Source organism: Silurus aristotelis (assembly GCF_946808225.1).
Source record: "Silurus aristotelis genome assembly, chromosome: 21".
Lineage (NCBI taxonomy): Eukaryota > Metazoa > Chordata > Actinopteri > Siluriformes > Siluridae > Silurus > Silurus aristotelis.
The window spans coordinates 5,464,553-5,487,630 of NC_139594.1; the positions used below are offsets into that span (position 1 = coordinate 5,464,553).

The following is a 23,078-nucleotide window of genomic DNA, read 5'->3' on the forward strand; positions in this document are numbered from 1 at the left end:
GAACATCTAAAGACTGCGAGATTGATACGTTTGAATAAGTAACGTAAAACACTCAAAGGCATGATGGTACAGGAAAATAATCAATGACACCTCAGCATTATGCTAATTATTTTCGAAAAGAGAATGCTCCATGAAGGCTTTAGTCCTCTTATACCACATTTGATTTCATTTATCGATTATTAATCAAAGAATGCCATGTAATTAATGCTGTAATACTGCAGCATACAACAGAACGTACTAAAGCATTCAGGCCCCCATGGTCAAACTGTGCAACAGTTTCTACCCCCAAGCCATCAGACTCTTAAATATCAGAATCAGAATCATCTTTACTGAAAAATATCATGGGCTGCATGTAAAAGAAATTTGTCATGGTGAGCTTGTGCAATAAAAATACGAAAAAATATAGAAACATATAAAAAATAAAAATAATACAGAAAGTTTGTGCAGGGTATTTAAAGTGTGGCAGTGCAAATAACAATGAAAGTGAGGGTTGCAATATAGTGGTCCTTGTTGATAATGTGAATGTATCACATGTATACAGAGTTTGGTCTGATACATCCACACAATAAATGAATACGTTCTTAGCAACGTTTTACATTTAATGAAATGTGCAATTATTCAACATTTACAGTTTTTATTAATATATGATGATGCTTTTGCAGTTTATTCCACATTAGCTTGTGACAGGGAAAGCATAGCTCAATGATTAAGGCTCTGGGTTACTGATCGGAGGGTCGTGGGGCTCAAGCCCCAGCACTGCCAAGCTGCCACTGCTCGACCCTTGAGGAAGGCCTTTAACCCTCCATGCACCAGGGGCGCTGCACCCTCCGCTTCCTAACAAGCTGGAATATGCAAAGGAGGAATTGTACTGTGCTGTAACATATATGTGACAAATAAAAGCCTCTTTATTTCTTTGTGTTCTGGTTGGCCTTGTGCTGTAATACATAATTCTATTGTTGTGTTGTTTTTTTGTTGTTTTCCATGCATGTAACTTCGTTACTGTACTTAAGTATATTTTTCTGGTATCAGTAACTCAAGTACAAGTCAGAGCCCAAACTTCTTTACGTTAACTTAAGTGAAAAAGTGTAGTCAGTACTTTAACTTTCAGCAGAGTCTTTACATAAGTATCTGTACTTCTCTTTGAGTAAAGGATTGCAATCTCTAATTCATGCACGTTATGGAGTCCTGTGCATAGGCCTGCTTACTCTATGTATTAGTTGGTTCTGTGTTGTCTTCGTCTAACTCTATATAGTTTAATATAGAAAAAAAACATCATTTTGTTTCATTTTGTAGTGTACCACCTGTATATGGTTCAAATGACAGGACAAAGACATTGTAGGACTTCTGACTTTGTGGCAGCAGGTTGGGGAAAATATTATGCCTTTTTGTCGGACCTACTGTCCATAGTAGAAAAAGAATAAACGCTTTCTGACCAATCAGAATAATAGTGGCACTGTGGTGTAAAAGACCAAATTTAAGCTAAAAATTAAGATTTAGTAATAATGTGTAATTACAGATTACATAAAAAAAGAAATTATTATAAACACATTTTATGTTAGCCTGCCGCTTACATTTTTTTTTTATAGAACTGCTACATACCAATTTCATGAATGGTGGTCAGTGAATCTTAAAATTAGTGTTATTAGCCATAGACAATATAATAGAGGGGGAAAAAAAATCAATGGACATCAACGCAGAGGTCATTTTTCTTAAAAGCAAAAGATCCCGGCTCATCAGACGGACTCAGCTATTCAATAGCTTGTCAGACAAGCAAGGTTTTTTCTATCATCATTTCCTCTCTTCAATACACTCCACTAGAAACCACCGGCTTGATCTGCGGTAAAACGATCTTCATTCGGCATTACAGTGCATACCAGGCTGTGCGACCTTGACCTGACAGCCCTTAGCAAATCCTTAGCTAATCAGAGTTTATATATATATATATATATATATATGATTAGCTAAGGATTTGCTAAGGGCTGTTGTTTGGTGGCCTGAAACTAACTAGAAGTTTTGTTTAGAAAGCTAACATTAGCCCCTCCCCACCCCCTTTTTAATGCTAGCTAAGGAATTGGATAGGTATAGTTGCTTAAGCTTTCAAGATTGTTATTCATTAGTGGTGATGTTAAGCTTAAAAAAGTAATAGTTTCAGACAGTGTAAAACAACATCAACAATCCGGAAAATTCTTTTCACAGAACAGCTATATAATATCTGTTCTCGGGTGAGTCTCTTGAGTAAGTCTGTGCCCATGATCACCCAGAATCTTGTTCTTGGCTGGGAAACTGGTGTGGTACTCTGCCACTGTAGCTCATCCACCTTTGATGCTTCATGCATACAAGATGCTTTTTTGCTCTTTTTTTATGCCCACCACACTTGAAAAGGGTGATTATTTAAGTTACTATATGCTTTCTATGTGCTGAAACTGCTGTCCGGCAATTTTCCACTGACCCCCCCGAAGGTGTTTCTTACCACAGAACTGTCACTCACTTGAGAGTTTTTGTTTTAATTCACCATTATTTTAAAACTCTACACTGCTGTGTATAAAAATCCTACAAAATCACCATTTTCTGATGATGATGATGAACCACGACATGCACATTATACTTTTTTCATCATTCTGATGTTCTGATGTTAACACGCACGCTTAGCCTTTACCTGCATGCATTTATGATTGGCTAATTTCCTAATAATAACTGCACGAATGGCCTAATAAACTCTCCAAGTAAATAAAATTGGCACAAAGCAGCATTTCAGAAATCCCCCTAATGACAAAGTGATACATGACACACCACTTTACTGATAGCAAGGTTATAAATCATTACTGTATACAGATATAGAGGAACAGGAGTGTGTTCAGTTCGATACAGGATGAGCACGGAGCAGCTATTATGATTCGAGCAGTAACAAATCCACAATGTCCATTTCAAAAGGGTTGTGTAAATCAGATATGTTTGTAATGAGGCACTGTGGTGAGTGTAAATGGACATCCAGTGACCTCATATGGCTTAAATCAGATACTGTAAGACATTAACTTACAGAACAAGGTGAAGAGAGAAAGAGAGAGAGAGAGAGAAAGAGAGAGAGAGAGAGAGAGAGAGAGAGAGAGAGAGAGAGAGAGAGAGAGGGCTGTATTGGGCAATAGGGAATACAAAAGCGAGCCAATGTGTTAAATAAAAGAAAGAAAGTGAACAAAGTGTACAGCGGTGTGAGTAAAATATGAGCGTGTGTGTAAGCGAGGAAACAGCAGAATTTTTGTATTTGCTCTCAGTGGGACGTGCTGGGAGGCATCTATCATGGCGGCGGGCGCTCCAGACACGATTAACTCCATGGCTCTGGGCAAACACAGCATGCTGAGGAGGCTTTCCTCTCATTACAGAGCTCTCCAGTTCGCACCATCCCTCTCTCTTTCTCACTCTCTCTCTCTCGAACTCTTTTCTTTCTCTGGTTCACTCACCTCAGCTACCCTCCCTCTCCCCCAGCAGAGTCAACATTTCCCGCACTGCTTAATGTAGTCCAAGCTCAGCGTAGTGCTGCTGCCAAGAAAGAAAAAAAAGAAAAAAGGGGAAAAAAAAATAGCAAAAGACCATTAAGTCTCACCTTTGGCTAATTTGCTTAATTTCAGCAAATGATGCCCTTGGCCTCTGAAGTGTCTTTAAACAGCGATGGATCTTATTATTATCTCATGTAGCAGCCTGGGGGCACCTTGCTGTGCTGTGCTGTATTAAACCCGGCCCGCTCAAAGTATGCGCATCAGTGTGTGCACAGAGCAACTTGACACGCTTTACAACATCACTTCTGCCTTCTGATGTAGGAGTTACATAAGACACTCATGCAAACATGACGTAAAGGTCTGTACCAAACTGCTGGGTCAATAAGAATGGAAAAAAGACGAGTATGAATTCTGGTGTTGCAATCCCACCCCTTTGTGTGTCTTTTTTAACAGCTAACATGCTAGTGTGTGACACAATGTGTCGTGTCTAGCCTTGTTTTTTTTTTTTTTTTTTTTCAGATTCCGAATCTCGATTGTTGTTTATGTGCTGATTATAGAATGCCATATTATAATCAGTGCTTTAAAGCCTGACTATGATTTTTGGATCGCTCACAATTCGACACGTGCTGAGTTTGCTGACTTGTGTCCAGCTTCCCATTTCAAAACGTTACACACGACCTAACGGACAATCCCAGGGATAGCAGGACAATTATGGTGCCTTGGACTGGACCTACGGAGCTTTGGATAATGGGGCAATCCAATTGCGTGTTGTTACGGCCATCTGTTCAATCCTCCACACACATTCCCACGTGTGCTCCCCGCATAATAATGTGCTTCATTTTTCAAACTAATATCATGTACAATGAAAACACTGGGGATTGCGACAGGTAATGTTGGGCATCTGTAATTAAAACACAGACGAATAGAAACAACAGGCAACAATTTTTCATGATTGTGTAATTTCTATACATTTTCATGTGCATACGGGGAGAAAACAAATCACAGTGTTTGAATCATGGCCAGCACAAATAAACAGGCTTAATTTTTACTCGCTTCCATACTGCATGAAAAGATATCTTGGCTGAATAGGCCCCCTAAAAAACATATTGTGTTTTAGATGGTAAAATCCACTAAGCAGGCTTAACATTATGACCACCTGCCTAATATTGTGTTGGTCCACCTTTTCCTGCCAAAATAGTTCTGGCCCATCAAACATTAACAGCATGAACGTCTTCAGCTATTTAAGCTACAGAAACTTGTCTGTTGATTCGGACCACCCGGACCAGCCTTCACTCTTCATGTACATCAATGAGTTTTGGCCGCACATAAATCTGTCGCTGGTTTATCACTGTTCCTTCCTTGGACCACTTTTGCTAGATACACAAGATAGATACACAAGAGCTGCAGATTTGGAGATGCTCTGACCCAGTCGTCTAGACATCACAGTTTGGTCTTCGTTAAACTCGCTCAAATCCTTACATTTTTCCTGCTTCTAACACATCAACTTTGAGGACAAAATGTTCACTTGCTGCCTAATAATATCCCACCCAATAACAGGTGCCATGATAAAGAGATAATCAGTATTATTCACTTCACCGTTCATAATGTTATAATGTCATAATGTTATGTCTGATCAGTGTACAGTATATGGGCAAAGGTTTGTGAACACCTGAGCATAAGATTCCCATTCCACATAATATCCTCCACTCTTATGGGAAGATGTTCTGCTAGATTTTTGGAGTTTTGTGCTTATTCAGCTGCAAGTGTGTTGGTGAAGTCAGGTACTGATGTAGGTGAGATGAGGAGGGCTGGGGGGGAAGGTGTTTAATAGTGTTGGAGCTCATTAGCTGGAGACCTTCCACTCCAACCCAGGTAAACCATTGGCTTTGTGCACAGGGGCGTTGTCATGCTGGAACTGGTTTGAGTCTATACGTTTATGTAAAAGAAAGATGTTATGCTTTTATATGCAAAGACATTCTATACAATTGTGTGCATCCAACATTGTGGTAACAGTTTGGAGAAGAACCATTTATTGCTGGAAATCTCAGGTGTCCCAATACTTTTGTCAATAGTGTAGCTTCAATATAGGCAAATTGATAATGTTTTTATATTGTATGATTGTAAAAAAACCCTAAAAAACAATGTGTCATGTTTGTTTTTTAATTAATATAAGCTTTATTTGCATTTCCTGTTAGCAAAATAACTTTTTTAGGTTGTTGATGGTTTGGTCTGGTGTTTATTGTATGTAGCTCCATTTCCCCCAAATGAACTTCTGTCATGTTAAAACAATGGACTCTTGTTGTCAGTCAAATGGTCAGTTCCTGTAAAAAGTCAGTGCTTTTTGGACACAATAAGCGAGAGCTTTTAAGGCTAATGCATGCCTGGACCTTCCCAAGTAACTAGCCGTTCCTATAATGCCTTTCTGTCTCTGTCCTTCTCTCTCACTCCTGCATGCACTCCATCTCTCTTTCATCCATCACTGTCTTTGAACCTGTGATCCTTTCCCTGTCTATCAGCAGTGGTGTGTCACTCAGAGGGCAGAAAGCTGCCGAGCCGGGTCAGTGCCTTCAGCCCCTCTCTGTAGGACAGAGTGCCTGTCAATCAGACGCCTGGAGGAATTCAAGCTTCTGTCTTCTGTCTGCTCATCATGCCTTAGCTTGATCCTAATGTGATTAGCTTACAAAGCACAGTGCTGTTAGTACACACATTCATCCCAGGACCTGACTACAGCAGTCAGACTTGTCTTTAATCTTCCTAAGGTCGGCGACATCATTCTGTTATGCCACTCTGGCCCGTATTACTTTTTATGTGGAAAAAACAAAACAAAACTCCAAAACTATGGTTGCCTACAGAGCTGAGTGATGATCTGCACTAAGGTGAGGATTTACAGACTATTGGTTGGGATTCTTTTTCCAGTAAGAGTAGGTAATAAGCGTATATGTCAATTGGAAAGACTTTCATTAAAGAATGGCACATTATAAATTTTGAATCAATTTGTTACACTTACATTATAGCAGCTACAGTGAGGAAAATAAGTATTTGAACACCCTGCTATTTTGCAAGTTCTCCCACTTAGAAATCATGGAGGGGTCTGAAAGTGTCATCGTAGGTGCATGTCCACTGTGAGAGACATAATCTAAAAAAAAAAAAAAAAATCCATAAATCACAATATATAATTTTGAAACTATTTGTATGATACAGCTGCAAATAAGTATTAAGTATTTGAACACCTGTCTATCAGCTAGAATTCTGACCCTCAAAAACCTGTTAGTCTGCCTTTAAAATGTCCACCTCCACTACATTTATTATCCTAAATTAGATGCACCTGTTTGAGGTCGTTAGCTGCATAAAGACACCTGTCCACCCCATACAATCAGTAAGAATCCAACTACTAACATGGCCAAGACCAAAGAGCTGTCCAAAGACACTAGAGACAAAATTGTACACCTCCACAAGACTGGAAAGGGCTACGGGGAAATTGCCAAGCAACTTGGTGAAAAAAGGTCCACTGTTGGAGCAATCATTAGAAAATGGAAGAAGCTAAACATGACTGTCAATCTCCCTCGGACTGGGGCTCCATGCAAGATCTCACCTCGTGGGGTCTCAATGATCCTAAGGATGGTGAGAAATCAGCCCAGAACTACACGGGAGGAGCTGGTCAATGACCTGAAAAGAGCTGGGACCACTGTTTCCAAGGTTACTGTTGGTAATACACTAAGACGTCATGGCTTGAAATCATGCATGGCACGGAAGGTTCCCCTGCTTAAACCAGCACATGTCTATTCACATCTTAAGTTTGCCAATGACCATTTGGATGATCCAGAGGAGTCATGGGAAACAGTCATGTGGTCAGATGAGACCAAAATAGAACTTTTGGTTCATAATTCCACTAAACGTGTTTGAGGAAGAAGAATGATGAGTACCATCCCAAGAACACCATCCCTACTGTAAAGCATGGGGATGGTAGCATCATGCTTTGGGGGTGTTTTTCTGCACATGGGACAGGGCGACTGCACTGTATTAAGGAGAGGATGACCGGGGCCATGTATTGCGAGATTTTGGGAAGCAACCTCCTTTCCTCAGTTAGAGCATTGAAGATGGGTCGAGGCTGGGTCTTCCAACATGACAATGACCCGAAGCACAAAGCCAGGATAACCAAGGAGTGGCTCTGTAAGAAGCATATCAAGGTTCTGGCGTGGCCTAGCCAGTCTCCAGACCTAAACCCAATAGAGAATCTTTGGAGGGAGCTCAAACTCCGTGTTTCTCAGCGACAGGCCAGAAACCTGACTGATCTAGAGAAGATCTGTGTGGAGGAGTGGGCCAAAATCCCTCCTGCAGTGTGTGCAAACCTGGTGAAAAACTACAGGAAACGTTTGACCTCTGTAATTGCAAACAAAGGCTACTGTACCAAATATTAACATTGACTTTCTCAGGTGTTCAAATACTTATTTGCAGCTGTATCATACAAATAAATAGTTAAAAAATCATACATTGTGATTTCTGGGTTTTTTTTTTTTAGATTATGTCTCTCACAGTGGACATGGACCTACGATGACAATTTCAGACCCCTCCATGATTTCTAAGTGGGAGAACTAGCAGGGAAAATAGCAGGGTGTTCAAATACTTATTTTCCTCACTGTAAATACAGTCATTCGATCATTAGCTTCACTTTGTTTGTCTTCAACTCTCACACACCCACTCCAGCTTTTTGCAGGTTTCACCAAGTCAAATTTAAGACCTACAGTATATCATTAAATCAAAAACACACACAAATATGTTGTTAGCTACTGGCCTTAACCAAGCCCTAAATAAAAAAATTTTTCAAGCCCAGAATCACTAAACTTGCACTTCCCCATAAGTGAAAAATAAAATCCGTTTTACGTCTGTGGTACAATTCGAGAGAGCTTTGTGCTAATAACAGAAAGTTGATTTGCTGTTGCATGTTGATCTCATTTGTAGTCATAATACAGTGAATTATATTTGGACTAGCGAAAGAAAGAAGTACAACACCACAAAAACAGTGCTGCAGGAGCATTTCAATGAGCTTTAGAGGTAGTGTTACATGTACATGGGAAAATTAAGACCTGTTTAAAATTATATAAGACATAGAACAGTAAATTGAAGACGTTTTAGGACCTAAAATGTTCATTTTTTAAATCTTTTTTTTTTTTTTTTTTTTTTACTTTTATAAACCCCCCCCCACACACACACACACACACACACACACACACAAACACACAAACACACACACACTCATTCTTTCTCTCAATTTAAACATCCAAGATACATACAGCTTTACATATGATTCTTCCAAGACCTTTTCCAAGGTTCGATAGATGTCCTTAATCTCTTTACAGAAAGTACAGAAAAACAAAAGGTTAACAATTGCAAAGTAAATTTATTAGCAGAACATCTGTCACCTATGTGACTGCAGGGAGAATTAGCTGTTACTATAGCCCTGTGATTTGCATTACAGCCAGATCGACTGTCAGCCGCTGGTGGTGAAAATGAATCCAACCAATCATAATGGAGAATTCAACAGGGATAGATAGATAGATAGATAGATAGATAGATAGATAGATAGATAGATAGATAGATAGATAGATAGATAGATAGATAGATAGATAGATAGATAGATAGACAAGTGCAGATAAATATGCAAATATATATGCGAATATATATGCAGTATGTAATATATAAGTGGATAAATGTACAGCACATACATATAAAGGTTATGGCAGTGAAAAATCTGCATGAGCTGTTGAGTAAGTACAAAAAATAAATATAAAGGTCCTGGTGAGCAAGTACACTCAGAATAAATAGAAACATATATATTAACAAATGGTGATAGTGTAGAGAATGTAGAATATTACAATTTACAACATGTAATATCAACATTGTATGTGCAACTACAAAAGTTATACACATTGTAGATACAGATGATATATACTGTAGATATGAGAATCATTTAGGAAAACGAATTTTAGGAAAACAATAATGACTTTTGAGAAAAACCAACAACATGGAAAACATGTCAAGATTCAAGGTTATTGAATCAAATGAAATGAAATCAAATTTTATGTCACATACACATACATACAGAGTACGACATGCAGTGAAATGCTTTTTACGACGTCTTAAATGAATGAGTGTGTCTGTCTTATTTCTTCTGGGTTTCTTTTTCCAAGAATCATGTGATTGATGCCGGTCTCTCTTTTCAACTTCTTATCTTTTAATGAATGGCTACAACAGTGGCTATGACCAGACGGCTTACTCTTGAGCCAATTGCTACTCCACTCTTTCATTATCACCTGTCATGATTTTACTAAATCACATCATTTACCTTTTTCTGTTTCATTACATCGCTTTCTTTCTTTTTTTCCTTCTTTCCTCTCCCTCTGTATTGTTTTGTATTCCTATGGTGTATGTTAGATTAATAGAAGTGTGTGTGCACGTATGCGTGTATGTGTGTGTGCACAAGACTGACTTTCCCACAATCAGGCCACGCTTCAACAAAACAATGTCAGTGAATTCGTTTTGGGAGTTTTTGCACATTATGGAAAGCGATGCTAGTGCTTAAATGGATATTGATCACTTATTTCGAACAGAATGTGAATACATTTAGATAAAATAATGCCTTTCATGGAGAAAAGGAGACGTTGTTGATATGAGGTGTCGTGCAGAATCATAAGAACAGCTCACTGAAACTCTTGCTGTATCTGAATGCCTTCAGGCCTGAATGTATTAAGGTGTGGAAAAAAAGCAACTATAAATTGTATGACCTTATGAACACACACACACACACACACACACACACACACACACACACACACACACACACACACACACACACACACACACACACACACACACACACACACAATTTAATTTACCTGAATTGAAACTGGAGTAGTGTTAGCATTATTCACAGTGTAAATAAAAAATAATTAAATTGGTGTAATGGTGTATTTCATGTATTTGACTACATTTAAGCTGTAATTGGCAGCCAATGAGTAAGAATTCCTATTGGATAAAAGCACAAACAGTATGTCCTATGAAGTCTGCTAGCAACATGCATTCAATGTGTGTTGCTAACAGTAGCTAACAACGGAGTGAAGAAATCTGGGTCTCCTGTTCAAGTCAAGCGAAATGATTTAATGTTATCATACAACTTGGGTGTAGATAGATAGATAGATAGATAGATAGATAGATAGATAGATAGATAGATAGATAGATAGATAGATAGATAGATAGATAGATAGATAGATAGATAGATAGATAGATAGATAGATAGATAGATAGATAGATAGATAGATAGATAGATCTATTAGGATTTACTGCAAACAAAGCAAGGTGCCTTCTATATCTTAATTTTTGAGATTTGTGATAACAAAGAGGTATGGTCAATAGAGGATTTAATTGAATGTATTTTTGTGCTGCAAGTTCTCGTTCTGAGAGCAGAGAGAGTAATGAACATATCTTGTTTTCACATCTTGTTTTCCAGCACATTGACATACCATGCCATGCTGTGCATCCAAAAAAGCTTTGTTTTTCATCTTTTAAGTGTTAATACCAAAGAAGAATATCGTAACATGCACTATTTAGCCACAAGTGCACAATCAGTCCTATAATTCAGAAGCAACTTTTGTACAGGAAACAAATCTGTGATTACACAACATGCATCTGCATCAGCATTGTGGTTTATCTCACACACACTCTTCACTCTTGCCATCTGGATAAATCATACAGGCTCTCAAGTCCAGACTGTGTAACAGTTTCCATTTGACTAGTCAATACAAACACACACACACACACACACACACACACACACACACACACACACACACACACACACACACACACACACACACACAAACCCATACAGAATTCTATAACAGTTTGCAGAATATTGCTGTTTTGCACAACTTGCTGCAAAAATCTTCACTGTTTTCAGTGTATGAACAATTCATTTGCACTATCACAAATCTATTGCACTGGTTGTTGCTGCAGTGTCACTGTGTGTTCCCAGTCTCACTGTCAATAGTTGTTTTTGCACTAAATAATGCAGACCTAGTTAGTTTTGTGTGGTTTTGTGTTTACATTTTTTGTTTATTTATGATGTCATATGTAACACCTGGGAAACTGGGTTTCGTTTCACTGTACATGACAATAAAGGACTACTGGATTGAAAATTGTAGATTGTCCTCTGCTCAGGACAAGAATGAGAATGTATTTAATCACATTTTGGTCCTCATAAGTTAAGATATCAAATTATTATCGAACACTAAACATCACTTTTTCCAAAACATTTGTTCACAATACACTCATTAGCATACAAGAGATACAGTCACAAAATCCTGAGTGGATATAAAAGAAGCTCATTTGTTAAACACAGCATCACATTTTTTCATTATAATCTAAAAATGTTCAGCACTATGAACTGCTTCAAATCTCTAATAACACTCACATGAGAGTGTTGACACATGAGAGACGTGACAATCTAAATATCACCTGGCATCACTTCTTCCAATTTAATATATTCTTCCGATATGTCTCACTCTCTTTACTCAGTTTGTGCCGGTGATACATACACCAGTGTCAGATCGCACCAGCCATTGCTGTTTGAGTCAAAGTGGACTTAATGGAAGATGAGCGAGGGGTGTACGTACTCCACTCTTGAAAACAAATCATAAAAAAGTGAGACTGGAATATGTATCACTCTCTTCACTCAGTTTGCGCTGTTGTATATGTGTTACTATGTGTTGTATATGCGCTAATAGGCCTGATGTGTGCATCACTTTATCTGCCTATATACTGTGTGTTTGTGTATGTACATATATATATATATATATATATATATATATATATATATATATATATATATATATATATATATATATATATATATATGTACACACACACACACATGCACACGCACAAAATTTTAGGACAGAATGCAAAAGCAGCTCACACAAGCTTGTTTTAAAACCATTTGTTCTATTTCAAAAACTTTTCTTGTTTAAGCACAAGACTGATTCACTGTTTTGTGCTCGCTGTGTGCGAGCAGTTCTTTGCCCTCGGCTCCCCATGCTCCCTTTCTAACTGCTTGACTTGCATCATCCTTCAGCCCATCTCAAGCCTTTTTTACTTACACTAGACAGGAGCAGACCTGAACCGCAAACATTACAATCCACTTTCTAGCAGCGGCGTCTAGATAATCTACACATCATCGGTTCGGTGTTTACAAGTGTGCACCTAAAACAGAAGAAAAAAAAAAGCTGGATGAGGGATTCCTGTGCTTATCTTACTCTCTGTCCTGCTCTGTCGCTCCATCTGTCTGTCTCTCTCCTTGCCCACAGAGACTAGTACTTTGGCGTACTTGTCAAATGGCTGTCAGTGTTCATATCTCCACTGGAAGCGAAAGCATCACGCAAACTGTAGCTGACACCACATGGCTGGTGTTAAGTGACAGAGGGTATCTTGCCAGGCAGGAACAGGACCTTTCTCCGGAGTCAGGGCAGCGCTGTCTCGTCTCCACCTTCCGTCTCTTTAATAATGCTGACCTCCTGCTGCCATGTAGCTTTGAGATATTCACAGCACATTGCCGGCTGGATGAGAGGTCCAGAAAGGTGTTTGATGTCACTCAAGCTTTTCCCGTGACATCCACAAACTTCTAAAGCTGGCGTCACTTAATTTACGATCGATCGTTTATTTGATACGGAAAAAAAGATTATCGTGATGAACGAATCTCTGATATCTCCTATACATCCGAATTGGATCCGAGTCAAGGCCGTGCGATAACATCATTTAATATTACGGGGAGAGAGGGCATTGTAAATGACACTGTTAAAAATACATGATGTATAAAGCGCGCGAGTCGACTAAATTGATTTCACAGAGCTTGACGATCAAGGTGGTGATCTCTATCATCGTCTCTTTCCTTGGGCTGCTCCTGCGGGATCGCGCTTGTAATTGAACACTCCTCATCTCATTTCCCCTCCTCACTCAGTCACTCCCTACGATCACAATGACCTTCGCTTTAACCTTCTCCCGCGCCCTGCTATATTCATGGCATAGATACGCTCTGATCTTCTGTGCAGCTTTAATGAACATGATTGGATTCAAAGAAAAAAGAAAGAAAGAAAAAAATCATTTTAATTTTGTGTCATCGTCTGTCTCCTCTCGTACAGTGCGAGCCTGAGCATGTTGGTCTAATTGGGGCATTTATTGGTAGGCATTACAGTGGATTTTGATGGTTTTAACACTTCCTTTATCTCCTGCCTGAGCAGTTTGGAACTGTTGGCAGAGCGATTGTGCAGACTATATCTGGAGCTTCAGGCATTAGCATCCTGTTTTTTTCTGTAATGTACCATGTGCTCGACACGTTTCCTAGCGAGAGCAGTGATGAGCGCTTTTTATTGGATTGCTGTAATCATACACTGTCTCTGACTAACTTCTCTCTTTCACCCCTATTCTCCCTGCAGTACGAAAGTGAGGTGACGAGAGAGAGAGAGAGAGAGAGAGAGAGAGAGAGAAAGAGAGAGAGAGAGAAAGAGAGAGAGAGAGAGAAAGAGAGAGAAAGAGAGAGAGTGCTAGAGAGAGAGACATTTACATTAACCAACACATGATCTCTGTAGAAATGACCTTGCTCTCCAGAGCACAGGGTTCTTTACTTCCACGAACGGTATGTCCTTTAAAAAGCACTGCTGCTGCAATAAGATAGCTCTGAACATGCTATATTAAGCCGTAGCTAATGAATGCAGAATAATAACGTGTTTTAGCAAGGAATAAAGCATAATATGTGCTTTTATAGGAAAAATAATTATCAATACAACCATGGAAGATTGAAAATATTGTAAGTCGAGACATAGCCTAGCCTATACAGGAGATTTAAAAAATGCTGATCGGTATTTTGATTGTAATTTGTTAATAATTGAACAAGATTAAATACATAATTTAGCCAAATCCCAATGTATTAGATAAAAACATCAAAATGGCATGCAAATAAATATTTTTACAATATTTTTCATACCACAAACGTCATCATTAGATTGAAAAATCGTATTAAAACTATCATAACTCTTGGATCATCTATATATAAGGAAGTATATTGTTTTCCGATACCCCTCCCCGCAGCCATGATCCCCTTATTACATTGACACATGCTTCCTCCTATACGTAGACATATTTTAAATATCACTACTAATACTGCTTATACAAGATACTGTAAATGGGGAAGTGGTAACTCAGTGGCTAAGGCTGCCATCCTTGGGCCCATGAGAAAGGCGTTTAACCCTCTGTGCTCCAGGGGTGTTTTCTCAACCTGGGACATGTAAAGAAAGAATTTCATAGTGCATGCATGTGACAAATAAAAAGCACCTTTCTTTTCTTTTACCTTTATGTAACATCTATCCTATTTTGCATTCCTAAACTAATACAAAATATTTTGAGACTAATGGTGCTAGCCGGTGCTAATCTGACCACGTCTGCGATTTCATCATGGACAGCAAGTTAGAACAAAGAACAAACGTGAAATTCTGTTTAAAACTGAATGATACTGGAAATAATTGTTCAACACCTAGTGTGACCGAGGCTTAAGTGCTTTTGAACGTGGATGGATTGATAGCCAACATCACTGTGATTGAAATGGGGGAAAGAATATACAGTAAGATTTCTTCCAGTCGGAGCTCACGATCACTTTAACTCCTTTGGAGCTTTTCAGTGGATACATGCTGATTTGTTGGAATTTTGACTCATTTGGAATGACATTTTGATAATAGGGCCATAATAATAGGCTATTATTATAATACGTCTGCACTTGGGATTTGAGAAAAAGAATCCTGCATGTGTTGCAGGGTCAGAATTTTATTATTATTATTATTATTATTATTATTATTATTATTATTATTATTATTATTATTGTTTGACCTTATACCATCTTAATTCCCTCGAGCCTGCAAACTCTTAGCTCTTAAACCCCTTAAACACTTAATTGCAAAACATATGATCTACAAGCTAATTAAAAAGGTCGCAACCTTCTGCCTGAATCATTTCTTTTATTTCTATTTCCGCCTGTAAAAACGTTCTCTCGTCCTGACTTCTCTGTTGCAAGAAGCCGCTTACGAAGCACTGGGAAAGGCTGAGGACACGAGTCAAGGTGGCCGGAGTGTGAGCCAAACCCTTCTCCAAAAAATAAAAAATAATAGGCCCCCGAGCAACAGGAGTTCACAGGGTGGGCTGCATGGAGGAGCATGCTGGGAAATGAAGTAATTCTCAGAGCCGCAGGTCTCCGAGGGCAAAGACTCGCCTCGGGCTGACTGTGCACACTGCCATGAAGGTGACACTGTGTTCTCTTGGCATCATTTGACTCATTTATTAAAAAACGAGGGGTTGGGGAAGCGCATGCTTGTGTGCAGAAAACTTACATAACATACGGATCATTTGACACTACGCAGGATTTGAACGAGAATGATGGAATATTTGTTTTTTTATTTTTATTGTTATTTTTAGGTGTTGCAGGGCAACTCTGCATCAACATTTACACAAATATTTTTGAAAGAGGTCTTTTTTACCCCCCGTTTTTTTTTTTATCGCTCTACAAGAAACGGCAAATGTTTGTGCTCACATGAATGTCTCATTGAAAAAAAGGTTACTAATCAGTAAGCATGCTATACATTTTTACATTGCATGAGATTTACTTGCCAGTGACAGTAAAAAAAAAAGGTACTTTTACATAGGTCATAAAAATAACTAGATAAATAAATGATTAAAAGCTATATTTAGAAAAAAAAATCTAAATACATAATAATTAGGGTTGTCAAATGTATGCGTTAACGCAAATTCATTTAAACGGCACAAATTGTATTAACAAGCGATTAATGCATTAATGCATTTCTGTGACCATTTTTATTAAATAAATAAATAAATAAATAAATAGATTGAAAAGTGGCGAAATTAAAACCAACATTTATTCACGACAATTTTTATTTACTGAAAATTTTTTTTTAATCATTATAATTTTGTTTTACTGATGCACCAAGTCTCAAATCAACACCAAAACTGCATGATGCACACATTCAGCAATCAGGATTCTTGTGCTCCAGTATATCTGATCAAATGCACATTGTCAAATCCTCTCCACTGCTTTTCTTTCTCTCCCCATCCTGTGGCATCCTGAGGTTGCTCCAGCTCCAGTCATGTCCCACCTTATAAAGATTATGGACCTTCAAAAAAGTAGATGCCGACCACACAAACATCCCGAACCATCTAGAGACATACCAGGGCTATTTGGATCCCATTAAGGTGGAGTTTGGAGAGTGGACCTCCTTGAGTGTTTAAAGGCTCTAGCATGGAGAAGCTGGTGTTGGATCTGTGATGATATCAAATGTTGAACTATTTTAGGAGTTGCTAAGTAGCTTCTGTTTCCATAATTTTAATCTGACTGTAGACTGTAGAAAGGACATTACTCATTAACACACACCCTGGTACTAATGGTGGTTCTCACTCTCCAGTGTTTTGTATTGTTTTTGAGATTCATAATCACACTCTTGATGTCACCCAAATGAGGATGGGTTCCCCTTTTGAGTCTGGTTCCTCTCAAGGTTTCTTCCTCATAACATCTAAGGGAGTTTTTCCTTGCCACAGTCGCCCCAGGCTTCTCATTGGGGATAAACACACATCATTGCCTTTAATTTTAATAGACAATGTCTATTGTGAAAAGTGCTATAGACATAAACTTGAACTTAAACATTTGCATAAAGCATTCAAATTTGTCCATGCGAATGTTAAAGTATTTAAAAGTTAAAATGTATTAATTTAAGGTACATTTTGAATAGATAAAAATGTGAGATTAAGTTGCGATAATCATGAGTTAATTTATGACAATCATGCCCCAATAATAATACATTATTGTAACCTATTAAAGATGTCTGTGAGGGAAATAAACCTAAATCTGGATGATTTCCATTTCCTGAGTCTCCAGAAAAAATCCCTAAATGAAATGTAGCACTCTTGCAGCCCAGACATCTGTCCCATTTTTTACACTGACATGGACAAAGCAATTTTTTTGTGATTGTGAAACCAATTGTAGGAAATAAATCTAGTATGTAAAGAATAACATATGATATTTTGTGCTGTTATAGGAAATGAATCTATTCCCAGGGTGGTTTGATGCACTATATGTAAAAGGTTGTGGTCACCTGACCATAAGATTCATATGTGCTTGTTGAACATCGCATTACACATTTAGTCCCAATTTTTTGTATAATAACCTCCACTCTTCTGGTAAGATGTTCCACTAGATGTTGGAGTGTGCTTGTGGAGATTTCTGAATTTTTTTGTCACAATGGTGTTAGTAAATCAAGTACTGATGAAGGTTATTCATGGACCTGCTTTGTGCACAAGGGTATTCTCATGCTGGAATGGGTTTGGGTCTCCTAGTTCAAGTAAAGGGGAAATTTTATAGCTACTGTTTCAAATTCAGAGACCTTCTATACAATTGTTTGTCTCCAGCTTCGTGATAATAAATTAAGGAAGAATAGCTGGAAAAGGCAGGTGTCCCAATACCTGCCAATATGGTGTGCATCCTGATAGAACGTTAGATGAACTATTACAACTAAGTTGATATTCTCCCAAAATAGGATGTCCTGATAAAAAGATTCATTGTATGCCAGAGCAGTTTTCAAACAATCTCTTAATACACTACATTTTTAGTTACATTTAATCTAATTTTATGGAGCTTTACTACTTTCACTTATGATACAGCAGCTAAAACAATATATATATATATAATTTTTTCCCCCTCTGTTTTGGATTAATAATATAAAAGAGCAAATGCAGCTTGTCATGTTACCAAGAACCTGGAAAGCTCTGTTGAAAGCTCTGACACAAGAGACTCATTCCATGGTTATTGCACATTTATATTAAATATATTAAGTACAGTGAAGCTTGAAAGTTTGTGAACACTATGTTACTTCATGTATATGAGCCCAAACGGCATACACAAGTCCTAAAAGTGGAATAAGTCAACCTGATCAAACAAATAAGACAAACATATTATACTCATTTATTTATTTTATGAAAAAAAAGATCTGTGAGTGGCAAAAGTATGTGATCCTCCAGGACTAGCAGTTAAACTAAACATCAAATTAAGGTTTTCAATCACTGGGATAACAATTAGGTGTCATTTTTTTTTTACTTCTTTTTTAAAGATCTATTGAAGTCTTCACATGAAGTGTAGAAGTGAATCCGTGTTAAAAAACATTTCGGATAATATTTTGCAGTTGCTCCATTTGAATTTGCATCATTGTAAATGTAAAACCCAGAATCACTGTTCGAGTTGCTGTTCTAGAAAGTTAATTCCCAGCCTCTGATTTAAGAACTCAACAGCATTGTGGTATAACTGAAAGTCAGGCAGATGCAATAAGCCAATGATGCAGAAACAATCCACTGTAATGTGCATAAAATTGCCTTTTATATTTAAATGAACTAGTCATTGTGCAGCATTAATGCCACTTGGAAGTGAAACGCTGACTGTAAAATAGCTGATTAAATTGAATAGAATTGGCTAATTATAATTATATAATTATATCATTGAATCCATTATTGTCTGGTGTTATGATTTTTTTATTTTATTTTGGTGAGCAGATAAAATAAAATGACAATTATTTAATCTCTGCCTGAAAAACAACAAATCTACTGTTCGATGCAACCCATCTGTATTAAAATATAAATGATGAGTAATTAAATTTGTACAGTTCAGGCCAATTCTCTGTCCCATATGTTTGTTTTGTTTAAACTCATGCACCCTCAAGGATTTGGGGACCTTTTCAGTGCCTGCTTTGACTTGATGTTTTTCCATATGCGCATATTAATGAATATCTGAATCTGTGGGAATTTGCTGTTCAGCTTTATTTTCTATGTATGTGGAGAAATTATGAAAAAACAAACCTACAGTGTTCTCTGTTTACCACCACAGAAGGTCCCGTAGTCACAGCAGGAGCGAATTGTCTACTGTTTTTTAGTCGAACGTCCAGTGTTATACTTGTGTCTTTGTGTGCCTTTCCCATTCTTATTGAACCCAAAGCCAAACTGTTATGTTTGAACAAAACTGTCTGCTTGTGTCAAAGTCTATTATTGTGCCCAAGGTTGCTCTGTTCCAGCTGTTATTCCACTTGGGACAAGTAATTGGAATTATACGCTCCTTGATAACTTTGGACATAGACACTGTTGGAATAACAACCAGTCTTTACCATACTGCTAGGCCTGAGCAGAAAACAGGAAGTGGTATTTCTACTCATGAAGCTTTAACCCTCTGAACAATCAGTACATTGGAGCCTCGATTCGACGCATTTGTTAATTAACTAATGTAGACTGAGGCAGTTTTTCTGTAGTTTTACACGTTCTTTTGATGACTCCTCAGGTTCCCCATTTTCTTGCCACCACCATGCTAATCCATCTATCAATAAATAAGTATGCCTGTGTGATAGACTTGCATCCCATACACAGTCTTCCTGCCCAGTATTCCTTTAATACATAGTCTCCAGATCCACTATGACCCTGATCAGGAAAGTTACTGTACCTTAATATGGAAAAAGAAATGCATGAATGATTTATGCTTCTCTCTGAAGCGTACTACTTTGAAATATCAGTGATTTTCAATTTTTCTAAACATCTCTAATGTGATTGGCTGATGAACCAGTGTCGTGTGAATCAAAGGTGGTGAATAAAATGGTGGTGAAAAGACTGTAGATCTCCATGAACATTGTTGCACTTTGGCTCGTTTAACATTCTCAGAGCTTGCATTGGAAGAGGTCTGGCATTCTAACATTCTCTTATTAGAACAGCACCTCTAAACACAGACTGTTGTGACCCTGAGCGTCCTAATAAAAGACATGAATGATGAACTCTTGTTGGTATTTCTGAGAGAGCAGTCTTTATTGCGGCCATATCTTTGAAGACTGGTCTCGTGTGAAGCGTGGAAAGGAAGAATATCTTTATTCACCACCTCAGGGAGAGGCCGGCCTCCTTTCTTCTGTTTGGCACCATCAGCAAGTCTCTTTGAGGTTGCCGCTTGATCCACCACTGTCACTATAACTCATGAGTACCACGGTTTTTATGTATATATATATATATATATATATATATATATATATATATATATATATATATATATATATATATACACCTGTTTGTTGTTCTCTTCCTTGTTTCTCAGACACAGGTCTCAGCAAATCTCAAGCTTCTAGCACAAGCAGATTTCTGGACACTAAAAAATTTCTATCTTAGAAAGTTATTTTGGAGATGTATCTCAGAAATTACTCTTTGTAATCTCAGTTATTTCGGACAGGTATCTTAGTTATGGCAAACAGTTGTCACTTACACTGATCAGGCATAACATTATGACCACCTGCCTATTTTCATGTTGGTCCCTCTTTTTCTGTCAAAACAGTCCTGACCTGCACCTCTGTTCCTTCCTTGGACCACTTTGAATAGATACTGACCACTGCAGACCTGGAACATTTCACAAGAGCTGCAGTTTTGGAGATGCTCTGACTCAGTCGTCTAGACATCACAAGTCAAACTCGCTCAAATCCTTACGCTTGGCATTTTTCCTGCTTTTAACACATCAATTTTGTGGACAAAACTTTTCATTTGCTGCCTAATATATCCCACTTACTATCAGGTGCCATGATGAAGAGATAATCAGTTTTATTCACGTCACCAGTCATAATGGTATAATGCAATAATGTTATGCCTGATCAGTGTACAGAATATGTCTGAAATCTGTAAAGGTTCTCTCAGTTACCTCAGCCTGGTATCTTAGGCATCACAGACACTCCTCTTAGTTATCTCAGAAGATTTTCTCAGTTATTTCATACAGTTGGCTAAGATGGGTTTCTCAGACAGCTATTTATGTCACATAATTCTCAGACATCAAGCTCCATATTTTAGACAATCTCAAACAGTATAGTAAATGTCAAAATATATCCGCTTGGGCGAATGAGCAGAAGTTGCTATAAACCTGTGTACATGGTGTTTTAATCACACCATTAACCATCACATGTGTAAAGATCACAGAGGAGCAGATTTAGTGCATGCTGTAATGTTCAATTAAAAGCATGAGCTTTAGAGAAACGCTGTTTCAAACATTCACTTCAAAGTCAATTCAACAAAATACACCAGTGTGACACATTCACCTGCTGACTTAAAGGCGGATTATTACCTGGACAAGTGCCACCTAACGGGTCAGGAGCAGACACTAGTGACTTCACCAGCAACCCGTAAACCCTTAGCTTCTGCATGGCAGCTTTGATAATGAGTCTGTCAGCTGGAGGGGAAGGACCTAGTCTCAAACTGTGCAGACACCAGGATCAAACAGGTACAGTGCCCTCACTGCTCACAGCCCAAATCAAAGGCAGGATTTATCTCCAAGCCCTGGCCCAAAGGCACAGCTCAAGAGATTTGCACACGCCGTTTCAAAAGATGCTATGAAGGAAAGCAGGACAGGCACTTCCCCTTCACACATCACGTGTCACTATAAAGCCTGATTTTTTTTTGCTTGTGCACAGGACTTGTGTGTGTTCAGTTGAACCAGTTCAATCGTGATGAACATATAATGGACTTCAGTCTGATGGTTGTTTGAAATGACCCAATTTTCTTCAGAGCATCAGTGCTTAGCACTTGGTGTAGAAATAAGAGTGACTAACACACAATATTGCGAAAGAGGTTGGAAAAAAATGATTTCCGATTTGCTTACATCATCAAACGTCCTGTTAACACTTGAGGTTGTTGAGGTGTCTTGGTTATCAGGATTATGTCTGGATAACTAAATGTTAGAAAAATATTTCTATTGAAAATCCTTGTGTGATACATTAATACATAAACAAATGAGGAATATAACACCATTATAAGATAATAATAAATGATTGTGCAGCCTCATACCAAAATAATGTGAAAGAGTGTTTACTCTGTGTATAAACATGTATAAAACCACCTGCTATTAAGTTGATTATTTTGCTATACAAGCAGACCCCAACGTGTTTTATCACACTTTTTTACTCAGTAAAGAATAACACGCCTCGACCTCGGTTAACTCGCCAACCCTATTAAGTCGACGTTTTTGAAGTGGAACCGCCAAATTCTCACTTTGTCTTAGCATTTTTTAATCATTATGTCGATTCTTTCTGTCGCCGTACCCTAATATCTCGAGCACAAGGGGAGGCAAATTTGCCACTTAACGTCGGTTATGTCAGGAATACCCCTGCCATGCCCCCTTTGGCGGCGGCATTCCCCGAAGCACCCTGCTTCTTCTCGCACGGAGCTCGTTGCAGTCATGCTGATCACACACACCTGACTCTCATTCACTCACTCATCCCATCTCCTATTTAAGCCCCTCACCTCCACACACTCGCGCTCCGTTATTGTTTGTGCATGATCGTATGTGTTGGTTCATGGCGGTCTGTGTAATCGCGTATACGTATCCCGCTACGTACCCTTCTTCTCGGACTCCGCATTCTCTCAACGGCTGCGCTTTCATTCCAAAGCACCCCCCGGAACGCTGTTGTGTAAAAAACCACCAAAAACACG

At 38.3% G+C, this 23,078-nt stretch overlaps 1 protein-coding gene across 2 annotated transcripts in view; it reads left to right on the top strand.

Moving 5' to 3' along the window:
* The window catches only part of oxsm (3-oxoacyl-ACP synthase, mitochondrial), a 180,991-nt gene that overhangs the window by 113,258 nt on the left and 44,655 nt on the right, over positions 1-23,078 (top strand). Inside the window, exon 4 of one of the 2 annotated variants that reach the window (XM_083524529.1) lies at positions 21,175-21,189. The exons of the other annotated variant lie outside the window; for it this stretch is intronic. The gene's annotated coding sequence lies outside the window, so the exon portion shown is untranslated. Of the gene's footprint in view, positions 1-21,174; positions 21,190-23,078 lie in introns of those variants that run through there. 2 annotated transcript variants of the gene reach the window in all.